This window comes from Halichoerus grypus, chromosome 10 (assembly GCF_964656455.1).
Source record: "Halichoerus grypus chromosome 10, mHalGry1.hap1.1, whole genome shotgun sequence".
Taxonomy (NCBI): domain Eukaryota; kingdom Metazoa; phylum Chordata; class Mammalia; order Carnivora; family Phocidae; genus Halichoerus; species Halichoerus grypus.
Genome location: NC_135721.1, coordinates 66,660,030 through 66,686,686, shown reverse-complemented (window position 1 = coordinate 66,686,686; position 26,657 = coordinate 66,660,030).

Below are 26,657 nucleotides of genomic sequence, written 5' to 3'. Positions count from 1 at the left end.
TACCTCAGGCCTAGGAATATTAACCACATTCTATTTATGAAAATACAATTTTTATAACTTTTCATTTTAATATAATTTCAAATTTGTAGTTAATTGGCAAGAACAGTACCAAGGACTGCCATATACACCTTACTCAGATTCACCAATTGTGTATATTTTGTCATATTGGCCTTATGATTCTTTCTCTTTCTGTCTTTGCATGTGTGAATATATGTTTTTAGAAAATAATTATATATAATATGTTGTTTATTTTTATATATAATTATTGGTTATATATAATATTTACATAATAGTTTAGAATATACTTATGTAACATTTACATAATTATTTCCTAAACCTTTTGAGAATAATTTGCATACATTTTGATGCATTACCCCAAAAAGCTATAATGTGTATTTCCTAAGAACCTGAGTATTCTCTTATAGAACCAAACTACAATTAAAATCAAGTGGTTTACCGTTTATACAAGTCTATTACCTAATCCATACTCAATGTTCAAACTGTATCTCTTATCCCAGTAATATCCTTGTAGTTTTTATTTTAGTTCTCCCCTCACACCCCGCCCCCCCCCAGTCTAAGAACCTCTATGGCCTCCATTAATCTGGAACTATACTTTAGTTCGTCTTTGTTTTTTTGATGTTTTGTTTATAGACATGGACATTTTGAAGAGTAAAGATCAGTTATTTTGTAGAATGCCATTCAGTTTAGGTTCTGAAGTTTTCTATGATTAGATTATTATACATTTTTGCCAGGAATACTGCAGAATTGATGCTATTACCTCTTTAGTGCATCATCTCACATTATTAATTGTGTTAGTTTTGATCACTAGGGTAAGTTGGTGTCTGCCAAGTTTTTTCACTTTACAATTACTCATTTTCTCTTGTATTTAATAAGAAATTTGTGAGAAAATAGTTTGAGAACTCTGCTGTTCCTCACAAACTTTCCCCTATTAGTTTCAGTTAGCATCCATTGATTATTCTTGCCAGGATAAATAACTATTCTGACAATTGCCAAGTTATGATCTCTTACCTCAGTCATTCTTTCTACCTTTCTTGAAGAGATTTCCATTATCTACGTATTTATCTAATCTTTTATTTATATTTATATCAATATGGACACCTAGATTATTATTTTATTCAATGAGTTATAATCCATTATTCTAGGTATTAATTTTTATTCTCATGTTATCTAAAATTTATCCAGTGTGGATCTCTTCAAGCTGGCTGCTTGTTCTCACAGTCTTTGAGCATTTCCTTTCTTTCTGAATCAAAAAGATGTTTCTGCCTTATCCTGTACATTCTCATTTCATCTCTTTAATCAGCAGTTTTTCCAAGGAGATCAGACTACTCTTAAGGCAAAATGGTATTTTATAGTCAAGATCAAGGCTACAGGTCATTATTACTGGAGCATTATTTCATCTAGACCTTCTCACTGATGGAGCTAGGAAGGTGGATGTGTGTGAAGACAGATGTAAGTGTGCATCTCTTTCTTCCTCTCTATCTACCTTTATGTACTAAAACCATGAGTTGATACAAATACCTCCAATTCCAATCCAACACCATAGGGTGTATTTTAGCTTTTCTCCTTTTCATGTTTTAACTCCCTTTCCAAATAGTGAGAAACTTGGTATCTAATATCCTTCATATATGTACTTATTCTCCCAGCAATAGAAAATACAGAAAATACTTTTAGAATTGCTATTCCATACCACTGTGAAAAACAAACCTAACCATAGCTCGGTGTTTGTTTACAGTTCTTTTTGTCTTTAGACTGATACTATATAGTGTAAAGACAAAAATTTAAAATAAAAGGCTTAATTCATCCTGATAAAAATAAGGACAGAAACATTCCCCCCTCTCACCTTTCTTAGAATGTTTTCTTTTGTGAATTTGTAGTTGTAAATGTATGTAAATCTTTTTTAAAAAATGTTTTTGCTGGTTTCACAATCTAAGAACATTTTTCTCAAGGAACTGGGACTATAAACAAATAACAATGGAAATAATGCTCCTATCCCCCAGTTTCTACAGAAGGGTAGGATCTTAACTTCAGTTGGCACTTGGCTCTAAGTTGCAAATTTACTTGCTTTCATAAACATATGAGAAGTTTATTCTTTTTTTGTATAAGGCTAGTTAACTAACACTGAAGGTTATCCCAATTACCAGGTAAATGTAGGATGGACTGTATGTGATAAAGTGTGCTGTCAAGTCTCCTTACTTAAGGACTAGTTATTGTTTATCTGGAGAACATGTATGGATGGGTTGTGTCTTCCTGGTAATTTAAAAAGGTAAAATTTCTTTCTGTCTTTGCAATGTCTTAGAGAATTGTCTGTAATGCATATCACATTCTGGTTTAATGCTTATTCAGTAATAAAACGGTTCTTTTTCTCCCCACTACCTTCATGGAGGGCTTGAGGAGTTAGAAGATTTTGTTTTCAATTGTTTTTCCCCAACAATCATCAAAACTGTGTTCAAGTTAGTTAAGTTAATTTTAACTTCCCCTTACTGCAGTTATATATTCATTTGAAATAGAATTAAGTTCATTTATGTCTGTTTGGGTTCTATTTTGTCCCCTTTTTTGTTAAGTTTTTTGTTTTGTATATAAAACATCAGTGGTTTCTAAACATATGTAAAAAGTTTTATTGAAAGAAATGTAACCCTACCCCGCACCCCCCACCCCTGCTGGAATCCTTTGACTTCATTCCTACTCACCCCTGTAGTTAACCAATTTCATTAATATCTGCTTCATGCTTCTTGTGGTTCCTTTTACACATATGAGCAAATATGTACATATTTTCTTATTTCCTCTTCTTTCCTACACAAAAAGTAGTATACTCTATATGCTCTTTTGTACTTTGCTTTTTGTACTTATTATATACAAGAAATCATTCCGTATCACTTCATTGAGATCTTCCCCATTTTTTCTTATGAAGGCATTATACTAACAGTGTGTGAATATGCTATAGTTTGTTTAACCAATATTTCATATTTGGGTATGTAGGTCATCTACAATATTTTGCAATGACAAACAACAATAGGAAAAAAAACCCTTCTCTATATGCATTTTTATATTGGTAGAGTTGTATCTTCATGGTAAATCCCTGGAAATAGGATTGCTGGATCAAAAAGTAAATACACATGTAGATTTACTTAGATACTGCAAAATTCCTTTCCATAATGGTTGTACTGATTTGCATTCTCACCAATATGTGAATCTATTTTTCCACAGCCTCACCAATATATCATCAAGCTTTTTAATTTGTGTCAGTATTATAGCTTAGAGGGGCACGTGGGTGGCTCAGCAGTTAAGCATCTGCCTTCAGCTCAGGGTCCTGGGTTGGGCTCCCTGCTCAGTGGGGAGCTGTTTCTCCCTCTGCCTCTGCCGCTCCCCCTGCTTGTGCTCTCTCTCACTCTCTCTGTGAAATAAATAAATAAAATCTTAAAAAAAAAAAAGAGCCTGACACTTAATCGACTGAGCCACCCAGGCGCCCCTGTCCCCAACATTTAAAAAGATTTCTTTTACATGATATATTAGTCTTTTATCTGTGATAAATGTTATAAATATTATCTTCCAGATTGTTGTCTTTTGACATTGCTTAAGGTATTTTATAGATTGAGTTCCTCAGGAAATGCATAAAGATTGAGATAGATACCCATATCTAGGAGGCTTATTAGGTAATACTCTTGAGATCAATACCTATGGAAGGGAAAAGAGAAGTCGAACTGTTGCGTGTTCTACTCTCTTCTATGCCTATATATCTTTTTCTGTGGATCATTCAAGTATTTCAGAAAGCAATAACAATAATAAGCAATAAGAACTGAAAGAAAAACAATAAAAAGAAGCATAATATTTTCTTCCAACATGCCTCCATTCTCTGTATCATGGCTCTCCTAAATAAGTGTCGAAAACAGGTGAAAGATCAAGGTAATTTTTAAAGTTGTCTTAGGTAAATTTTTTTTTTTTTTTTTTTAGATTTTATTTATTTATTGACAGAGAGAGAGAGACAGTGAGAGAGAGAACACAAGCAGGGGGAGTGGGAGAGGGAGAAGCAGGCTTCCTGCCGAGCAGGGAACCCGATGCGGGGCTCGATCCCAGGACTCTGGGATCATGACCTGAGCCGAAGGCAGACGCTTAACGACTGAGCCACCCAGGCGCCCCTGTCTTAGGTAAATTAATAATTTAATCAGAATATTTTAGATGGTATTGCATCACAAGCAGAAAGGATCAAAGCATTTGGGAAACATAAGAAAATACAAATAGAAAATTCTGAAAATTTTTTGATATGTTCTTATTTTCCATATTTTAACTTTAAATTTGTCCAATTTTAAAGAGCTAAATTGATGAGCTTAAGTCCCAAATCTCTACTCTCTCTCTCTTTTAATCACTTTATGTTATTTTACCTCACAAAAGGATTTAGAAGCAGTTAAAAGAACAGCTTTGCCTAATAACAACCACAGCTGTTCTTGCCTTCTGACAATGTAGTCATTTTATTATAATGTAGTGTAGAAGTCATGACTATCACAGACATAGTAAGTTATATTTATAGATGCAGCCTATTCAGTTTGGGAACAATAGGATTAACCAAAGGGAAAGGAAGAGGCCATCACAAAAACACTCAAAGACAACCAAACAGAGAATTAAATGGCCATAATCAATGCCTTTATCAACACATTTGTCTAAATATCTGCAAGCAGGCATGAGTCATTGCTGGGACCTGGGATCTGAGAGAAAAAATGATGGTGATCTCTTAACCACACCATTAGTATTTCCCATGTGCACACCTCTGCAGAGGTGCATTCTGGGATTATCTGCCCACAGTATGGGTACAAATATGATATATCAGAGCAAGACTGCCTTGGAAATATCTTTCATATAATTTTTTTTTTCCCAAAAAAATACCTAATTATTTTCTTCTATAAATAAAGAAAACTTAAAATCCTTTAATTTCCTCCCCCCAGTTTTGGTTCTCCTACTTCCACTCTATAAAGTTATCAAATTGGGTATATCCTTCTGGATATCCTTCTGTGCCCTAAACACACACACATATATATCCACTCTAATATTCTTTCCATTATCGAGGTCACCTAAAGGAAGATCAGCTTGGGGCAATTCAAATTGTGTGCCCAACCACATTTCTTATTTTATCCAAGTTTATTTAAGTGAAACATAACACACATTTCAATGAAGAAGAAAATAAGCTGCAGAAGGATGCTCTATAGTTTGCAGCATGAGAATATGGAGTGGTATGCTTTATTTTCCCAATGGTAAGAGTGGTTGAAGTGGAAAGGAGGGAGGTCGACATACGTAATTCTTTCTTCCTTCTCCTTTCCCTGTCTTCCTATTTTTACAAAATTCTGGTAGGGTAGCCTTCAGAAAGTCAAGCTACTAGCTCAGTTTGGAACATCTTAGGAATAAAAAAGCTCCCAAAATAGATTGTATAATGCAGTGTTTGCCATCTCTGGATATTTGGGATAATGTTGATGATGATGATGATGATGATTACAGGAGTACTATTCTCCAAGAAAGACAGCTCACAATCCTGTTAGCATCCAAATTCGCTGTTTGAAGAACACCTTTTAGTAAAATGCTTGAACCTGAAGCTATATTATAAAACCACCAGTCCCTGCACATATATATCCAAACACATAGAACATTACCTAGTGATTAAATTCCTGGGTATTGTGGGTGCACTTACTTTAGATAATAATACCAGAGAATACGAGAAATGCCATAGGATTTGAGTTGGGATTACGAAACCTGACCCCATCTCAGGGACACAGCAGCCCCAGAGGGACATCTCCCTTGTTTGGGCTTCAATTAGGGCTCTCCCCACTGATGTCTGAAATAACAGTTGAGATCCTGGTAAAATGGTTTCCTAGTCACTTTGGCTTCTTTTGTTCAGATCTTCAACACAGTACAACACTTTGTATTTTATTCAGAAAAAAAAAAAGAAAAAAAAGAAAGAAAGAAAAGACAAATAAAGTCATTTCCAAAAGGCCCAGGTGCTCAAGGGCAGAGGAAGGTGCCTGAATCCAGAGAGGGCTCGGCACAGCACTCTTCTGCTACACTTGGCCTGAAACAACACAGATAGGTTGTGTGCAAGGTGATAAAATGCTTGGGGAGGTGAAATGACTCCCGAGGAGAGGAGCCAGCGATGGCAAATAAGCCATTAAATTGGCAAAGGAAGTGAAAATTAAAGCACACAACTAACTGGAGCCACTGAATATATACAACTCCCAAGCACCCAACAAAATCTTAAATGACTTAAAAGGTTTTAATGGTTTACAGAAGAAGGCAAATGTACTTACCTGGGTCAGTACTTAAAATAAATCATTTTTACTTTATTCTTTTTAGTGGATTTTATTAAAGATAATTTTATATGCACCCCCTTAATTTATATAAAACAAAAACAGGATGCTGTCACAGCCAAAGGAAAGAAACAACAAACAACTGTAGTCAACTTGCAACATATTTTTTAATTAATTATTTATTTTATTAATTTTTTATTTTAAAATAATTATTTTTATTTGGAAATAATTGTAGATTTAAATGGAGTTGTAAGAAATAATCCAGGAGATCCTGCATATCTTTTATCAGTTTCCCCCAATGGTGTTATCTTACAAAATTATAATACAGTATCACAACCAGGATATTGATATCGATATAGGCAAGATCCAGAACAATTCCATCACCACAAAGACCCCAGGCATTCAATGCATTTAAAATCCACAGATCAACAGGTCTTACAAGTATTGGCTTAACACTTTAAATGAAAAGCGTGGTACTAGGAACCAAAATGGGTACATACATATAAAGAATATGTCGGGTGTTTTTCAAGGAACTGAAAATGCAGTTAGGTACAAAGTACATACATTTGCAGAGTTAACAACATCTGTTGCTAAGAGTTGTGATGGGAATTGACATTTAATAAGTAGCTTTATGCATCAAGCATATTTATATTATAATTTAATCTTTATAACTTCTTAAGATAGATGTAATTATTATCCCCATTTTATAGATGAGGAAAATGTACTTCTTATAGTTAGTAGTACATGGAGTTAGAATTGAAACCTATCTAGACAATACGTGTCAAATGAGATTGAGAAGACAGAGATCTCTGGGGGACCCTCAGGATGGTGCTCAGAAATTGTGAAACTTAGATTCCACTCAAAGTGTAAATAAAACCTAGTTAGGTGAAAAGAATAGAGATAGGCCCAATTACAGGAAAAAGAGGTAAAAATGCAAATAGAATCATCAGGTGATAATGACTAGAAGTTTGCCTAGAGAGGTTTGTGTAGGTTGGTAGGGGAGGGAGAGAAAGAAAAAAAGTAAATATCTGTACTGATTCCGTGATACTAGATTAGGGGAGCCATTATATAAAAATGATAGTGATATAATAAATGAATAAAATGAATACAATAATAACAGCTACTCATGTTGTGGCAGACCACATTCTTGGTGCTTTATATGTATTACCTCAATTATATCGCACAATAACCCTTTCTAATAATCCCCTCAAACTACGTTGATGACAAAAACTATTGTTACTACAGTTAGTAAACTATGCATTTTGGTTTAATTGAAATGAGCAGTGCTGAAGGAAGCACAATGAAAAACAGTCAACTCTCAGTTATACAAGATCTCATTTTCCAGGTTCTTGGAATTCTTGGCCCCAAACTTCGATTATCTGCCTCCTATCCACTTTACTGCTCATCTGCACTTTCCCCAAAGGCCTGGAAACTGTGAGAGAGGGACTAAGATTGAATCACTGTGTGAACATTGCTTGGATTAACGTGTGGGCATTTTATTTATTTATTTAGGCAGTTAGTTAAAGCTCCCTCAACACAACCATATTTCTTGCAAGTAATCTAGCAGTTTTCCATTTAATAATGCCATATATTTTATCTTACCAAAGTTGTCAAAGGAGGGTTTTATACCCCTAAGTCACAACTACCACCTGGTAGCAGAAAATTTTAAGACTTTCTAAATTTTAAGTACACCTAAATTTAAGAAAGGTTTAATTGTGGAAAAACTTTATCTAGAAATCTATGAAAGTGAATAATAATGTCTAATAATTATTAAGTCTTTATAAATCAGGAACTGGACTAAGCAGGTTGTATACCCTATCTCAATTAATGTTGTACACCAGATCCTTTGTCCCATTCGTCTTACTCATTTTGTTCATTTTGTCTCTCACCCAATTATTGGATTTTAGGAATTAATCTTTCCCCAAACCACAGAAATGGCCCTGGTATGCACTTTCCTGAATACTTGACCTATCCTTTCACCTCTTCCCCCCCCAGACATTTCTTCCTCTGCATAAATTATTTATCTTAAAATCCGCATTCATGCACATCTCCTCAGACCAATTTTAAAGCTAGTTTCTAAAAGTTTGATTTCCTGGACTATTGCTCTGTTCCATTGTAACTTTAAAGCTGTTCATCCATTCTAAACTTTGCTCTGTTCATGGAATATAGCCTCAGGGGCAAGTTGTGCTATTTCTGTGAGTCAAACTTTGCCCTTCAACAAAAGTCAATAGGTACTATGTGCAGACACCTCGAGACATACTTCAGCAAGCTAAATTTACTCTACTACCATAGGGTAGCTCTAATGCTAGTTTGTAAGCCATGTTTTTACAAAAAACAAAAACCCTATTATTAGAAAAGAAGAATAGAAGTTGAGGAATAAAAATAGTGAACAGCTTTCTTCAATCACGCAAGACAGGACTGACTGACATAGCATGGTTTGCGGGCTGCCCACAGAATTCCCCAAGTGAAGGAATATGTTACTCCAGGCAAAAGCCAATGCCCACCAATGTCCCTTTCCTGATTGAGAGGGTTGCCAGATAACATACAGGATGCTCAGTTGAATTTGAATCTCAGATAAATGAGGACAGTTTTTAGTATAAGTCAATTATTGTTGTTTATCTAAAATTCAATTTCAACTGGATGTCCTTATGTGCTACATCTGGCAGCCCTACTCTGGGTGTAAGAGTAACACATTCCCTGGCCCCAGAAACTAACAGGGCAGGTGACCAGTTCTGGCAAGTGAAATGTGAATAGGGATAGTATGTCAACTCCAGACTGAGGTTCTGAAAAGCCCTTCACAATTTCCTGGTCTCTCTCTTCCTCTTCCATGACCAACACGGAAGTTTTATAACATGTTTTATTCTGGAAAATGCAATAAGTAATCTTATTTATTAACTGTTGCCACTTCCTTGCATGCCTTAAAATATTCATGAATTCTCCAAGGATTAAAAAAGCTCCAACTTATCTAATGTTTGCCTAATATTTTTCTGAATTATCTATAGTATCTTGAATTTTCTTCTCTGAATCTTCACTTACAAGCCTGGACCCACAGGCCCAATGTTGATTCCCTAGTATCACAGGTATCCTAGCTCCATCTCAGAGAAATAGAGAAAGAGTAACACATTAGTATCAGTAGATCCTATTTATAACATCCATCAAGTCCGACAAGCCCCCTCCTCAGACTGACGTAAACTAAACTTCTTGATAGCGGGTATGTTCAAAGTTATGATGTAAACTATCAGTCATCCGAAGGAAATGAGTACTTTAGGTATAGAACCAAAATAGTGCAAAATAAATACAACATAGAATGTGAGCCATACTTTTCATAGAATATATCTTGAATATTTGTTTTCACTAAATACCTGATTGAATGAATCAATGAAAGAAATAATGAAATAAAAAAGGCCCACCTCTAAGAATTAGCTTTTGCAGGCTTGATTTCTAATGTGCATTACAAGAAAACATATTAAGCAAATACTATACGTCATTCTTTACTCATGTGATGCAGAGCAAGGACTAGGATTTTGAAATAATAGTAATTACAACATTAACAATGAAAAATAACATCACATCCTTATCTCTCCCCTGGTGAGGGATGAATAGAAATTTTGTGTTTTGGAGATCATAGCAGAGAAGTAGCTTGTTTTATAGTTAGAGTTACATCAATTTGGGGGGGACAATATTTTCTCTTACACTCAGGACTTGAAGCATGACCCACTCCTGCAAAAACTATATGACTTTGCTTTCCAGCCTGAAGACCACATCTCTAAATTAAAAGTACAAATTTGGAATGAAGCAAAGCCAGTAAATTAAAGTGAGGTTAAAAAAACAAAACAAAACAGAAACACCTCAGCAGAAGAGCTAGACTACTAAACCTCGTTTAGGAACAGAAGGGAAGTGATAGTGCCCAGATGTCCAGACCAGAACAAGCTAGGATTAAGACGGCAAAGCATCAGGTGGGATAAGAGTGTCTCTGGTTTCCTGTGCTGGTGGCTTTTGTCAATATGACCCTGCCTCCAAGTTGAATCCTTAGGTATGTCTTCTTAGCGGGCTATAAAAGAGGAGAGGTACATTTAAAAAAGATGACCCTTGGCTATGTTTATATTCCAAACATAAAATATATTTTGAGTTCAGAATCTTACGACTTACATGGGCCCTAGACATGTTTGCCTTCATGGGCTCCTTCCCCCATAAAAAATATAAAGATTATATTTTATAATCACATTGGTATAAAGAATATATTAATACTATATATTAAAACATTTCCTCTATCCTAAATACTGTTTTTCTTTCTGATTTTAAAAGAAGTTAAAAGATTTTTTGTCGGCTCCTGAAAGTATTTCGTGGGCTCTTGGTATAGCCTACCTTGCCTTGCCTAATGGATGTCAGTCCTGATTATTATTGCCTGATTGCAACTCCTCTTCTTCTGGATTTTTACCTAAAATAATAGAGTTTTTCCTTCCAGAATCTATCAAGTAGCACATTTTTTCAACCTATCTGGACTGTGATTGATGTGTCAAAGTTTTAAGTATTGGCGGGGGGGTGGGGTGAGGGGAGCAGCTTTGGCAGGAAAGTGACTGCACTTAATGAATTTGCTTTCTAACTGGAGAGCAGGACTTATGTAAAGAAGTCAATTTAAGACAATTCTGAATCCCTAACATTTTCGATAATACTTAATTGTGATCTCCCCTCTAAATGTAAGACTTTAAATACTTTTCATGTTGACCACAATCATGGATTATTACTATAATATGGAAATATTCTGAGTTATTGGAAGTCAAAATTCCTTATAAAGACCTGTAATCCTTTAAATCTTGAAGTTGGTGGGTTCATATTCTATGTAGTAAAGTTAATCTCTGGCACAGTAAGCAAATGAGCAAATGCTCACTAATTTCTTCCATGTGAGTTAAAAAGAGGCACAAGGAATACAACTGGCATCAACCCCTCAGTATAAAAGTGGAGGTCCCCGGCCTGGGATTGTAATTAGGATTATCTTTGCCTTGGGTCCCTATCTCTCACCACAGACTCTTCTTAAATGGGAAACTCAGCTATCTGGAGGCTGACAGCAAGCTAAGTCATTACTCAAAATTCATTGTCCATTCCTGGGTAATTCCCTGATTAGACAATTGATCGAGTGCCAGCTCATTTTAATGTGAATTTTCTGGAGAATTTATTCTTGCCTCATAATCCTTCAGAGCATTATTTGACATCAGCTTAGTGGGTTAGATTTGCTGATGGTTCTCAGGTTTAGATTTGGGGACTGGTGGGCTTTTATTTTTCTTTTGAGTTCTTCTTTGACCCATACAAATATTATATAACCAGCAAGTCAGGGGATAGACATGGAATGGAAGAAGGTCTAATATTTACTAATACATTTGTAAGGCATTTTGTCATGCAGTATTTCCCCTAATTCCTATAACACTTCTATGAGTTAGTTACCCCTATATCACTTGTTGGGGGACTGAGATTGAGAGTATTCATGAATCTAGCTCCAAATCATATAGCTAGTAAGTGATAGAGTTGGATATTAATTTAAGTTTAATAGTTAAGAGCACAGGCTCAGAGCTAGTGTATTTGGATTTAAATTTAGAGGCCATCACTTACTAGCTATATGCCTTTATTTCCTATACTTTCCCCATCACTCACTTCTTCTAGCCACACTGGCATCCTTGGCGCCTGCCACTCCTATCTTGACTCTTTGCACTTTCTGTTCCCCTCTTCTGGAACCAGGTCTCTGCAGATATCCACATGATTTACTCCCTTACCACATTTATGTCCTTGCTCAGATGTCAGCTTCATGTAGTCAATCAATAAATATTTATTAAGCACTACTACTGCAAATTTCAAATAAATCAGGAAATAAACAAACACATGTTCCTGGCCTGTAAAGCTTGTTGGGGCACCTGGGTGGCTCAGTCAATTAAGTGTCTGCCTTTGGCTCAGATCATGATCTTGGGGTCCTGGGATTGAGCCCCTCGTTGGGCTCCCTGTTCAGCGGGGAGTCTGCTTCTCCCTCTCCCTCTCCCTCTACCCCTTCCCCTCAACTTGTGTGCATGCTCTCTCTCTCAAATAAGCAAATAAAATCTTTAAAAAAAAAAAAAAAGCTTGCCTTCTAGCAGTGAGGGAGAAATAATGGTTGATTAAGAAACAAGTTAATTATAGTGTAGAAGGTGATACATGCTATGAAAAAAGAGACACTAAGGTGATTCAGTATTAAGTCAGGCATTAATAGTAGGACACTAGAAAATGTCAACATAGATTGGATATGAGATGTGAGAGAAAACATACCAAGCATAAAAGACTCCAAACTTTGGGGCCAAACTAATTACAGAATGGCCAATAATTTGTCTTGCTTCCTATAGTTCTTCCAGGTCCCTGAAACCTCTTTATCCCAGGCCACCTAGCCTCTAGACTTTTCTGAAGAGGGAGTTCTGATACCGTTTGATGAAAGTTCATTGTCTTAAACCATGGAATAGAAATTAGCTCATGTGTGGTTGATGTCCTCCCACTCAGAAAAATTAAGGAAGCAATGAGAAAGATCTTGCTTTAAGAATTTGCATATGCTCAAAAACTACCCATAATCCAGCAGTTGAGATATTGTTGCCTGTAACAGGCGGGTAGTAAGTGCCCTTCTCTGTGATGAAATACCCATTTAATGTGAGCTGTCTAATGCCTCTATGAGGGTCTCATTTCATATACTGTAGGTACACTTGTGTGTAAAGAAAGAGCAAGCAAGCAAAAATTAAACAGGCTGTGGCACTACAGTTATTTCTGGAGTCATATATTGGGAAGAATTAAATTACAATTATCCTTGCAAAAATGAGTTAATGCCTTTAGAGTAATTTGCTCCCAAATGAATGTGAAGACCTAACATCCAGCATCTGTAAATAATTTGGGCTAAAAATAAATTTTTGAATGTTCAATCCAGTATACTTATGTTAAGTTCTGCTTGAAGAGTTTTATTCCTATGTGATATAGCCAGGGATACCATGAAAAGAATTATAAAGCAGGGGGAAAGTGTGAAAATTACTCAGCATAGTTAGCTATTCTTTGTCTTAGTTTCCTGGAAACCAGTTTCTCGTGTGAGTTACTCTTCAGTAGCTATACTGTTACCAAAACCCAAGTTCGACTGTCCTTCACTGGAATTGCCAGTACTGAACAGACAGGTTTTGATGGGAAAGGAACATGAGCTTTATTCAGGAGGCCAGCAACCTGGGGAGAAGGTGGATTCTTGTCCATAGGCCAACTCCGAGGTTTTTGCTTGGCCCAGAGATTCTTAAAGGGGTTTAATCAGTGAAGAGAATACAGTGATCTGTGACATTTCTTGATTATGTGCAGACTCTGCGATGCCAGTTAAAGAGGTATCTCAGTGCCTGGAAGTTGTACAAGAAGTTCTAGTTCTTTGGTGCCTGAAGGGGTTATGCAAGGAGGTCTGGTTCCTTGGTACCTAGGGGTGCTTTTGGAAAGTCTGGTACCCTGGGGTTGTGCAAGAGTACTATGTTCTTCCTGCACAGGAGTGCAAGGTCTACAGATGCACAAAGGGAGGTCAATAAAGTCATTTCTGTGACCTTTCTTTCTTAAAAAAGAAAAACATTTTGCTAAAAAGTTTGCTGGGCTAATGGAAAGCTAAGGCATCTTCAAACAGACTTGCTGGCCTCCGTGGCCTGGGAAAATTCTGGTCCTTTATTCCCCAAGGCCAGTGGTCTGCAAATCTCAAAGAAAGTAAATTAGTTCTATTGCAGATCGAGGCCTTAGATCAGCAAGCCTAAGGAGTGTTTTAACCTAAAGCAAGTTAACCCTTAAGACTTGCTGGAGTTCTATTACAATACCACAGTAGAAATAGCAAAACACTCTCTACTTCCCCACTAAGACACTAATTAATATCTGAGCCACTCTTCTGGACTAGGGCAATGCAAATGTTTTTTATAATGTTTCTCTCTCTTACCATCCTGCCCTCCTGAACTCCCCACTCCTGTCCCTGATAATCCCTCCACTGGCCCACTCAAAAAATCTGTCCAGGGACATTTTATACATGATTTAAATATTAGAATATATTTTTTATTGATTTGTTAGGCATCAGATAATTTGTAGATACTGAGTTTATCAGATATTTAAGCTTTGTCTTTATCAAGCAAAGAATAGACAGGAATGATTTTTTTTCATTAAATTAATCAGATATTTATGCAGATTGTGTAAGGAGTTACCTGAAACCTCCTATTGATCTCTTCTTTCCAGAGATTTACTTTGGACTAATTTCAGTTATTCTTTCTGTGCCACACTGAAAGTAGTAAAATTTTCTTATTGCTCCAAATTTCCAAAGGAAGTTTCTGAAGAAAACTGTTTTGTGAGAAGAATGTCTTCCTCATTTGTGTTAACAGAACATTGTGTCCACATATCTATTATCATCTACCTGATACAATTCAAGATCCTTGAAGTCAGGACTGAATATTTTATATTGATATCACTAGTGTCTCTAGCAGTGTATGTCATGTAGTAGGAATACAAAACTGGCTGTTAAAATATTCAGTATCCTTAAAAATTATGTCGAAATGTTTCACAAGTTTCACCTTGATCTCCATCTCCAGTGTATGTTTAGGAAAGAAAAAAAAAAAAACAAGGCAGTGCTTACTTATGAAATCGAGATTAAATGGTGATTGAAGACTGACCTCCTCTTAGCATTTGGTACCCTAATCCTCTCTTTGAAGATCACTATGTTTTCTCAGCTTTGGAAAGCCCAGTACCACTTATTTCAGTCATATATATCAGCTGGCATTTTTATTCCCATTTCAGGGACAATGATAATAAATGATTTTGAATAAAGGTATAGTATTTAGTAGGGATGGAAGAAAGACATAAAGGAAAGGTGTTACATAATGGTATAAAGTAATGGAAGAAGCAATATGTGACTTGACAAGGTCATTCCCTATAAAAATTGTGCAGTCACAAAGATTATTTCCAGTGACCCTCCATGGTCTTTCAGGCCACCTTCTCCTCTCAGAGCTTGGTGCTTCTGGTACACAGATCCCTAATAATTTATCATCTAGATTCTTGGAAACAACTGTTTTTCAATCCCTAACTGCTTATGATCTTTCAAAGCAGACAACCTCAGATTTGATTGAATATCGGGTCCTATGGCATTCTGAAAATAAAATACTGTTTTTTTTTAATTTTTTAAAAAAGGAGTGAAGCTTAGAAACCAAAGAAAAATAGTAAAGAGTAAACAAATGCATCTGTTTTCTTCCTACTTCAGGTTTGTTTGGTGACTGTACCTGAAAATTATTTATTATGATTTGGAGGGGATGTTATGTAAAGCCAAACTTACATTTAGAAGGCTGCTTTTGATAAATTTTATATATATATATCAAATGGAGAAACCAATTTTTGTGAATTCATCCCAATTTGTCAATGATTGTTCAGTATTATAAATAAACAAATAAATACATAAATAAATAAGCAAGCTTAAATAAGACCACCTCCATGCTTTGGGGCATGAAATGTCAGCCATTTTTCACTGAGCTGTAATCAACAATAGATAAGTCACCCCAACCACATATATCTGGCCCAGGGCATTTATTTTCAAAGTCTAATCAATCAGAGTCTGACAGATTCCTGAAGGCTATAGGTAAAAGAGATCTAGAAAGTTGGGTAAGAAAGATAAGCTATTTGCATGTCCTTGTTGTTTTTTAATTGCATAGTATGGTAAATCTTCAAATAAACTCACCCATAATTTCAGTTAAAAGCTTTTTAGCATATCTCTTCCTAACATAGATCTGTAGGTTTTTCTTACTTCTGCAAGTAAAATCACCCATAATTCTAGTTAAAAGCTTTTTAGTGTACCTCCTTCTAATATACTGCTACAAAGCTTTCCTTGGTATAATTAAAATCTTATTCCTCTTGGGAATTTAGGAGTAGCTGTAAAGACTTACCATTCCCTTGCCCATTCTATTTCCCAAGGTGAAATAGTATTGAAAAGAATTTTCCCAAATTCCCTCTCTTTTCCTCCAAAAAATGAAAATAAAAAGTTGTTTATCAGATTGTTGAAAATAAAAAAAACTCTTCCTGAGTTCTTCTTGCAGAATAGTAGAATCCAGTTCACTCAGCTCCTTTTCTAAGGGAAGCACACACGGGTAAGAGTTCAGTCTATTCTACACACCCATATAGACAGGCAGCCCAAAGCTAGACCTAGAAAACAGGATTAGGAAGTGTAGTGTAGAAGAGATCTAAGCCACATTATACAATACATTTTTTTTTAATTGAAGCTGATATTTTGATCCATATCTGCATGGAACTTGTGCCTGGTTGTCAATCATTTTGGAACTCAGAGGGCTAGAAAGGGATGTTTGTAATTATTAACCAAGACCATAACAGTAGAAATTGGAAAAAGTAATCCCATTGCCTATAACTTAAAATGTCAAAATAAAATTATATGTGTACCATCATCACAGAGGACACGTTCCTTATGAATTTGGGTAGAACTATGTTGTCCAATATGGCAACCACTAGCCACATATGGCTACTGAGATTTGAAATGTGAGTGGCCTGAATTGAGAAGTATTATAAATGTACATACACACCAGATTATGAAGACTTGGTTAAAAAAATAAAATATCTTAATAATTTTTGTACTGATTATATGTTAACATGGCAATATTTAAATATATTGAATTAAATAAAATGTATTAAAATTAATTTTAGAGGCACCTCGATGGCTCAGTCAGTTAAGTGCCTGCCTTTGGCTCAGGTTGTGATCCTGTGGTCCTGGGATTAAGCTGCACATCACATCGGGCTCCCTGCTCAGCAGGGAGTCGGCTTCTCCCCCTCTCTCTGCCCCTCCTCCATTCATTCTCTCTCTCTCTCAAATAAAATAAAGTCTATAAAAAAATAAAAATAATTTAATTTTACATGCTTCTTTTTACTTTTTAAATGTTAGCTGCTAGAAAAGTCAAAATTCCACACGAAGCTTATATTTTATTTTAATTGGATAGCACTGGGTTAGAATAGAACAATGGAAGAGATGCTATTCTTTTCCAAGCTGTGGATAATGATAAGACCTGGAAGGTCTTGTGCAAACGTAATTAAAAAAAATAAATAAATAAGAGCATGAAATATAGCCAATGGTAATCAATGGCACTGTTATACAATGTCTACAACTGATTCCTCTGCGGAAGTTTCTATTGGGGTTAACTTATTTTTTTCTTCATACTTTACTCTTTGTAATTATACATAGCGTTTCTGCTAAAATTCCAGTCTCAGAACAGGAATCTATGTTATCCGTTTTTTGTTGTTGTTGTCGTTGTTGTTTTGGAGGCTCAAGCAATTAAACTCATGTGAGATTGTTTATACTTTAAGAGTAATTAAAATAATTCTATCATAAAGGGCAAATAGTTCAATTTTCCCATTTCCTCTTTTTTAGTGTTTCCTTGGAAACATAGTAAATTTGGGTCCTCATGATAATCTTTGAAATCGAGATAAATCCTGATGGTGATTAAGCTTACTCTCCAGTTTTTACAATGTAAAGATCTCTCAAAGTTCTATGCCAAATAACCTCTAGATATGTTAAAATGTAATCCAGAACTAGCTCAGGAATTCATCATGAGGTACATGGGAGATGGTCAGGGATGGTCAGGAGGTGCAGCCCCTGGTCTGTCAAGGAGATAGTGAATTCTTTTTTTTCTTTCTTCTTCATTGCTGTATAAAATGTGTGACATTTTGTCTGAACTTCATAGTCACTGCTGTGCTTTTTTACATGTATGTAGGCCACTTAATGCTTAGTAATAATATGTTGTGTTCTTGCTTCTATATTTGTATGGAGGAATATTTTTGTTACTTCTCTAACATTGTTCAACCTGTGGTCTGAGTCTGAGTAGGTACTCAGACCCTACTGAATGTAAGTGTGAATCGAGCATTAAGAAATTATGGTATAATGAGCCAAAACTAAAACAGTGAAAGAGTTCCTGAAGCTGCATCGATCACCGTGGTTGCTGGGGAGCTACTGGGACCAGGCCCATTCAGTGCTACACAATTGAAGCTGGAAAGTAATCTGGATTTCATAGAAATCATTCACTTATTTTACAGATAAGAGAATTAGTACAGAGAGAGCTCAAATGACTTGAGGACATATCCTCTGTAAAGTAGAATAATTAGAATTAGAACCCAGGGTCAAAGTCTGTGTAGAACGCTGTAGACATTTTTTACTTTGATCCAGTCCTATTTTGCTATATCTTTTCTCATCTCCTTGATAATAATTAATAAGTTAAAACTTGGGCTTTTCCCAGCATGGTGTTCAATAAAGATGGAACGTGAGGTGAAAATAAGTGTTGTTCATGAGGTTTAGTGAGCAATCACCACCAGATATCAAAAGAACATTTTCATGTGCCAGTTCATATTGCACTAACACTCTTTCAAAAATAACATTCTCAGGTTCTTTCTGTGCTCTTTCTCAATGGGTAAATTATTCTTTTTAATTAGCTTCCTTCATGATAGCTTTTAAAGATACTATCACTGGGTGAATACAAATCCACAGTTGTTTGGTTTTCTTCTGGGATTTCTGTCTTAGTATTCCAATGTCTCTGGCTTGACCTTTTCCCTGCTTCTTCTAACTCCCTCATCTCAAAAACAGTTTTAGTTAAAGTCAAGGAAAAAAAGCTTCTTCATTAAAATTTCTTGAAAGGCTGAGACATAGAGTTGACCACCCTCATAGTCCAATCTTCTGACACTCTAATCTATTGCCAGGGAATGTTCAAAGCATTATTACCAAGTGGTTTAAACTGAAAACCCCATTATACTTTTTTTTTTAACACAAAGGATGTTATTTATAGATATAGTTTCATAAATATTATCGTGGCCCTTTATGAAAAGATACAAAGTAGGATATGCTGTATTTATTCAAAAATATGGATATGGGATCCCTTAGCTCAAAGAAACTGTCTGACATTCTTTGATAGATAATATATATCCTTCTTAGAACATTAACTTTATTGCGATTCACCACAAAATGCTTGTATAGATGGAATTTTTTTTAAAGAAAAAGAAATATATTTTCAATGTATCTGGAAACCAAAAAAAAAAAAAAAAAAAAATTTGAACAGTTACGTAAATATATTTCTCCCAGGACACAAGGTTCATTTCTTTGAAAGTATTGAAAGAAGATAAGCACTCTGCAAACTAAAATTTCTTTACTGCATAATAAACCAGCTGGCCCTACATTAGAGCCATTTTAAGTATATTTATTTACATTGGCGTAAGCCTCTCCCTTCATGGGGTAAAAAATGACCTAAAGCAATGGTGTCCATATGCAAATGTTACTGACTTCTTAACTGACTTTTGTAATAAGAATTCATTTCATATAACCTTGATCTTCATGGCTCATTCAGGAAAGTAGGCAAACATCTGTTCAAGGAAGTCATTAAGAAATGGAATTCTCTTGTTATTTACATATCTGGAATTTAGTACCAGACACTGATTTAGAAATACTTTTTACTGATCCCATAGTATTAGATTACTTTAGGACTGGGCCATATTTCTACCATGACTTCATCCAAACAAGAATTCATGAGCATTTTTAAACCAATGCAACATCAAAAAATTCCCTAACTTATAAATGAAGTTAATAAAGTCCTAGAATGTCTCTGAACTCATGCTTGACTTTTCCTACCTCCATAATCTCAGGCCACATATTGTTATTCATCTATTTATCGCCTCTGCCAAGAGAACATTGTCAGTACCCTATTGCCAAAAGCTGGCCCTCGGAACAGGAGTGAACATTTTTATTATTATTTTAATGATTTTTAAAAAGCTTCAGATTTTATTCATATTTTTTGTGTACTAACCAAATGTTCATATTTAAAACAATGACATTTTTCAAAGCAAGATTTCAACTCTTACTCATTCTGTTTTTGTTTGATTGTTTTTGTTGTAAAAAGAATTCACTGTCCTAAAGAGTTCTGCACATGCTCTTGGAAACCAAAAAAAGAATTTATCATGCTGCACATTTAGATTAATCTACTTGGGATTAAATTGGTGTCAGTTCTGTATACATGGACAGACTAGATAAGAAAGAAATGTTTTGAATACTCAGGCAATTGATCCATATGAAAAAGGATCATGCTCATCTTTTCCCTTCCGCAGCAGACTCTCCTCCAACACACACATTGTACTGATGTAATAACTCCCTTCATTTTCATTTTAGACACAGAGTGTGGTTTGTAAGAATGAAACTGCTTATGACAGGGTTGTTCTGAATTATTCACTTCTTAATCAGATTGATCATATCATTTAAAAATTTTTGAAAATTACCTTTGGGGGCGCCTGGGTGGCTCAGTTGGTTAAGCGACTGCCTTCAGCTCAGGTCGTGATCCTGGAGTCCCGGGATCAAGTCCCACATCGGGCTCCCCGCTCAGTGGGGAGTCTGCTTCTCCCTCTGGCCCTCTCCCCTCTCATGCTCTCTCTCACTCTCTCTCTCTCAAATAAATAAAATCTTTAAAAAAAAAAATTACCTTTGATGATGGATTATCATTTTTCCAAGAATACCAGAAGATCCATATATCTAATATTTCCTCATTAGACAATTTATTTTATCACTGTTTAAAAACTAAGCTGTATATTGTTCTCAAATATTTTTCTATCATTTATTTAATAAATATTTACTGTATACCCAATGTGAGTCAAGCACTATGCCAGAGCACTAGACATAAAATATTGAGTAGGATAAATGCAGTCCCTGATGTCCAGAAACTTATTGACTGGAGGAGGCAGACATTAATCACATGATCATTCAAATTAACATATTTTAAAAACTGTGATTAATTGTGCTGAATAAACTTATTGAGGTATTGAGAGTGAATAATAGGAAAACCTAAATTTATTTATCAAATCGAGGAAAACTTCCTGAGAAGGCAATATTTGAGCTGGAATTTAAAATGTAAGTAGTTATTTAATGGAAGTAGTAATTGGAAAATATAAGTAGTAAAATGGAAAACCTTTCCAGAAGAAAATGGCATATGTAAATGTATCTAGGTAAGAAAAACTCAAAAAAGGTCAATTTGATTAAGGCACTTTGAGGAGAAGAAAGGAATACTTTCTGGCTGGGGAGGTAGGAGGTGGCTGATCAGAAGAGCTTTATAAGCATAAATAATATATTTGTGTCTGTATCCTAAAAGAAAATTATTGAAACAATTTGTGCAAGTGAAGAACATAACCCTTCTTGCATCTTAGATCACTCTGGTTGGATAGGTTGGGGTTTGGAGGTATCTGTCATTAATGCAGTTAAGTCACTTAGGAGAAATAGATTGTGGTAGCTTAGACTAAAATTGAGGTAGCAGAAGAGAAAGAAACACATATTTTAGAGACATTTCTAAGGTCATCCACTGGAGATGCAGTAGATATTGGTAACAGATTTCAAAGACAATTTAGCATCTTGGTTTATACAGTGGGAGAATTTCAGTGGCTCAGACTGAGATAGAAAATACAAGCAGCAGAACCTGTTTGAAATGGAGCATACAATGTGTTCTTGACAGATTAACTTCATATGTATTTAAAACATCCCAGTAGAGATCTTGCTCGGACAGTTAGATATTGGCTTAGAGAAAAGATCTTGGCTAAAAGTTAATTCAAGATTGGTTATTATATAGATTGTAATATACTCTGTAACTATGATTTTACTAAGAAGAGAGAAAATAACAAGAAGTAAAGAGAACCTATAATGAAACTTTGAGGAACTCTTGAATAAGGGAGAACAGAGGAGACAGAGTAGGAAAAGAGGAGACAGTGCATCAGAAGAGGCAAGGTAGAGTGTATATCAAGGACAAAATTACCAGAATTGTTAAGGACTCCTGAGAATCAGCTGAAATGAACATTGAAAAATACTGCCTGTACTGAGTAAAGTGGTTGTCATTGGTCTACTTACCAGGAGTCCCTTTGGTGGTGTAGCGGAGATGGAAGCCAGGCTATTTGGAATGAAGGATTAAGTGGGAAATGAGAAAATTGACACCCTGGATTAAGGCATACATTTAAAGAATTTGACCTTGCAAATAATAAGAAAGTTAAGTGGTGGAGAAAATGAGATCCAGGATCAAGAGGAGGTGTTATTGTTGTTGCCACTATAGTTATTGCTATTTTGGGGAAAGATTTTGTTGTTTTTAAGAGAAGAGAGATTTTTATCATACTTAAATGCTGATTAAAAAGACACTCCTTTCAAAAGGGAGCTGTTGATTCTGGAAAGATAAATTTTACTTTATAGAATTGAATCTCAACCCTGGCTGCCTGAAATCACTAAATGTGGGGCACTTGCAAAAATTTCCAATACCTTGGCTCCACCCTGAGACATTCATATTAAATCAGTCAGAGGTGGTAAAAGAACCTCTGCATTTGTTAAAGCTCCCCAGCCAATTCTAATTGTAGCCATGATAAAAAAACATAGCTCTGGAGTCGCAGTGTCAAGAATCTTTTTTCATGACATATAATGATAGAAACGTTCTTTGTCTGTGCTGTCCAATACAACGGCTACTAACTTTTTATGACTATTGAGCACTTGCTTCTGTGGCTTGTGCAAATGGGGAGCTGAATTTTAAATTTAATTTAAATTTAAACAATATTTAAATTAAAATAGCCATTTATGTGATCTAGTTCTATAGTACCAATTTCCTACTGCAGAGAGGGGATCAATCGTCTATAGCAAATGGAGTAATTGACCTCGGGTACAAAAGATGATTGTAGGACCAGAATGTTGACTATGTACAACAGTTGGTTGCATCTTGATGTTCATCCTTTAGAAAAAAAGAAAAGAGGCTGATGTTTTCCCCTTAGTCAGGAAGCACACACACACAGTTTGCTTAAAAAACAAACAATGAGAACCAAAGGAATGAGAACCCTGTCAGGAGATGCCTATGTTCTAAGTATAGCAACCCCCATGAATGTATCAATTCTTAACAGAAATTTGTTATTTGCAAGAACAGAAGATGGTTGAATATCTAAGGGCCCATAGCATGGTATGTAGGGGAGGAAAGATTTTCTCTCTATCCTCCTAAGTTCAATTGCTGGGCCTATTAAAAAAAAGTATTAACAGATACATTAACAAGAGACAAGATATACAAATTTATTAATTTTTGATATTACATGCATGGGAGCATCACAGGAAAAAAAAAAGTGAATACCCCAAAACACAGTGAGGTTTGAGAGCTTATGTGCTATGTTTGTAAGGGAAGGGGCGGGAGATGTAAGCAACTTAGTGTAGAATAAATTTTTTTTTAATATAAATGGTTCCTTAATAAAATAGATGGGAGATATGATAGTTCATGACAATGTTTGTCTGGGTGTGGTGTTGACTTCCATTCTCCTCTTCTGTGATAAGAATCAGTTTTCCCTGCTTAATGAAACTCCTAGGGAGGGATTTATGACAATTGAGTTCCTTTTGAAGGATCTGTCTTTAGGCAATTAAGGGGAGTTCAGAGAAAGCTTCTCACTGCATGTGCTGTCTTTCATGTGCCTTCAGCTCAAAATAATCAACATACCAAGCAGCATATTTTGGGGTAGCATGTTTTGAACTCCTTCAATCTCCAAATGAACTAAACTGCCATCTAAGATGTAATGTTTATGAACCAAAAATGGAAACCTGAAAAAATGTCTCAGAATAAAAATTCTCTCTAATATTATTTTTTTCTCCCTCAAATAAACATGAAATTCCTGTCTTACTTTCTCAACGTTCATCTTTTTATATCCTAGGGTGATTCTGTAAAATTTCTTTTACTTCAGTGTTTAACTTACAGATAAATTTCCTGACCTGGAGTTATAGATGGAGTAGTTAATTGCCTGTGTGGTTTGGTTCCATTGGTATGGGAAAGGACATAATGCATTTACTGAATGGTACAGCACAGTAGTTAAGGCTTTGGAATCTAGATTTGGTGTTAACAAGTTCAAATCCATCTCACCAACTATATGATAATGGGAAAATTATCTAATATTTCTTGGGCAGCATCCTTTTATATAACGTTGGAAAAAAATAATAACAATTTCACAGATTGTTTTGAGAAATACTTGTAACACGTAATTTGATATATATTAGATTCCTTTAATTACAGCTAGTGTGTAGCTATACACACATACACAGACAGAAAGAAACAGAGAGGTAGAAATTGGTCTGGATTTGACACAGGTAAGACTTGAAAAATTCAAGGGAAGTGGAAAGTGTTTTCTAAAGGAAAGTAAACAATGAAAAAATGAATAGCGAAGAAGTATGTATGATGTTTGAATGGTCGGGATATGGGTATGGCTATAATGGAAAAGCAATATTAAAAGTCACACAGAGAAGCTTAGACTTAACATGCAATGAATAAGGAATGAAATAAGAAACTTATGTTTTTAAGAAAGAATGGTTTAATAGAAGCATTCTTTAGGAAGATCTAAGGCAAACAAATGCAAAATTGATTTGGAGAGGAGAGAGATAGAGTCAGAAAGTAAGATGCAAAGATTCATAATGGGCATCTAAGATAAGGCAGGGCCAGAGGTATGGGGAAATAGGGATAATAAAAAGGATGATATTAAGGAGAAATTGGCAATCTCTGACAGTTACCCCGACTTAGGCCCCAAATACTCATTCTGAAGTCATGGACCTGTTGGGCACATGAAGGAATGGGGTCTAAGGAGAAGTAGGCAGAGGCTCACAATCCCCAGGACCAGTGAGTGCCAAAAAAATGTTTCATTTACAGAAATTTTGCCAAAGGACATTACACTCAATATCTGCTTTTTCAGTGGTACTTCCTCCTTGCTGAGGAATATTATCTTGGTTTCTAATGACAAGACTAAGTCTGAGAACCAACAAAAATGTATTAAAGAAGTGGCTTAAGCTAAAAAAAATAGCTTCTTCATTAATATTCAGGATTTAATCAGCCACAGAACAGTGAGAACGGAACTTAAGTTTTCTACTTTAAAAGAAGCAATCAAATATTTCAAATTCTAGGGAAATTGAAATATAAATTTAACTTATTAAATCACCCAGTGAGAATGTTATTGTAATATCATGAAATAGGTTACAACTAAAATTTAAGATAAAACATATAGCATTGATTTATTTGTAGCAAAATATTATTTCTTTTGTTTGAGAAGAAAAGATTCTAGGAATATTCTGAATACCAAGTAGAGTAGTTCTGCTACAGAAATGCATTAATGAATGAAAAGTTAATTATTGTATTTAAAAAAAATACAGTTACAGCATCCGTACTCTTTGAAGCTTTAGGCACTTCACCACATTTAGAATTAAGAGTTAATTAGAAATCTAAAATTAAAATTGCTGCATTCATGGAGGTTTCATTATTTTTCAAAGGAGAATTCTTAGATCTTTTATCAATACCATTGCTTTTGAATAGCATGATCAGCATAAATTACTTTTAGTCTTTGAGATATTTTCAAACTAACTAATGGCCATAATTTGTTTGGAGGGTTTTGTGTGTGTGTGCGTGTGTGTGTGTGTGTGTGTGTGTGTGTGTCTTAGAGTTTGAACCACGTAATGACAAAATATGAAGAAAAATTACATTTAGAAATAAATATAAAGAAAGAAAGGGAAGGATGGGAGGGAGGCAGGAAGAAAGAAAAAAATAATCAAGTTATTTGGATAATATTAAATCACTGAGAGGAGGAAAAAGTCAGGCAAAAAACTCACCAGAGAGGAAAACTCCAAGATGTGAGAGTGAAAAGCAGGGTGAAAAAGGCAAGGCATTTTACTGGAAACAGGGTTTGCGTGAAAGTACAAATGTTAAACAGCTTCTCAAGCATGTTCTACCACTTGTCTCTTAAAACACCAACTGCCAAATTTTCTCAGAAGAAACTGGGCCAAGAGAAAAAAAATCCATAGAGATTAAAACTTGGGGGTGAGCCAAAAAAGAGCTGAGTCCTGTCGAATCACTCTACAATGAAGTCTGAAATCCAAAAGCCAAATCCTTCATATAGAACTCCTCCTCATCATCTCATGCTTCTCTCTTAAGTGGGAGTTGACATCCCAAGATCACATGGTTCAAAGGAACAAGCACCAGCAACAATAACACCCAAAGACCCAAGAATACAATTAAGCCAAGAAGAAGGATGGCATAAAAAGGTTACTAGGTTGGCAAATAAGGCAAATCAGTGTGCCTTACACCAGTGGAAAGGTAGAGCCCACATATGTTAGTTCACAAAATAGTACAATTGATATGTTTGTCCATGTTGAGAGTACATGCACAATTCTGTCATAGAGTTTGGAGAAGAAGAACTTGGAGAGAAAATAGTAAGCAAATAACTAATTAAGGAAAAATGAGGTAACTTTCTAACTCTGGAAGAGGAAAAAGCTTGTCAAAAAAAAAAAAAGGAAAAGGAAATGCAATCATA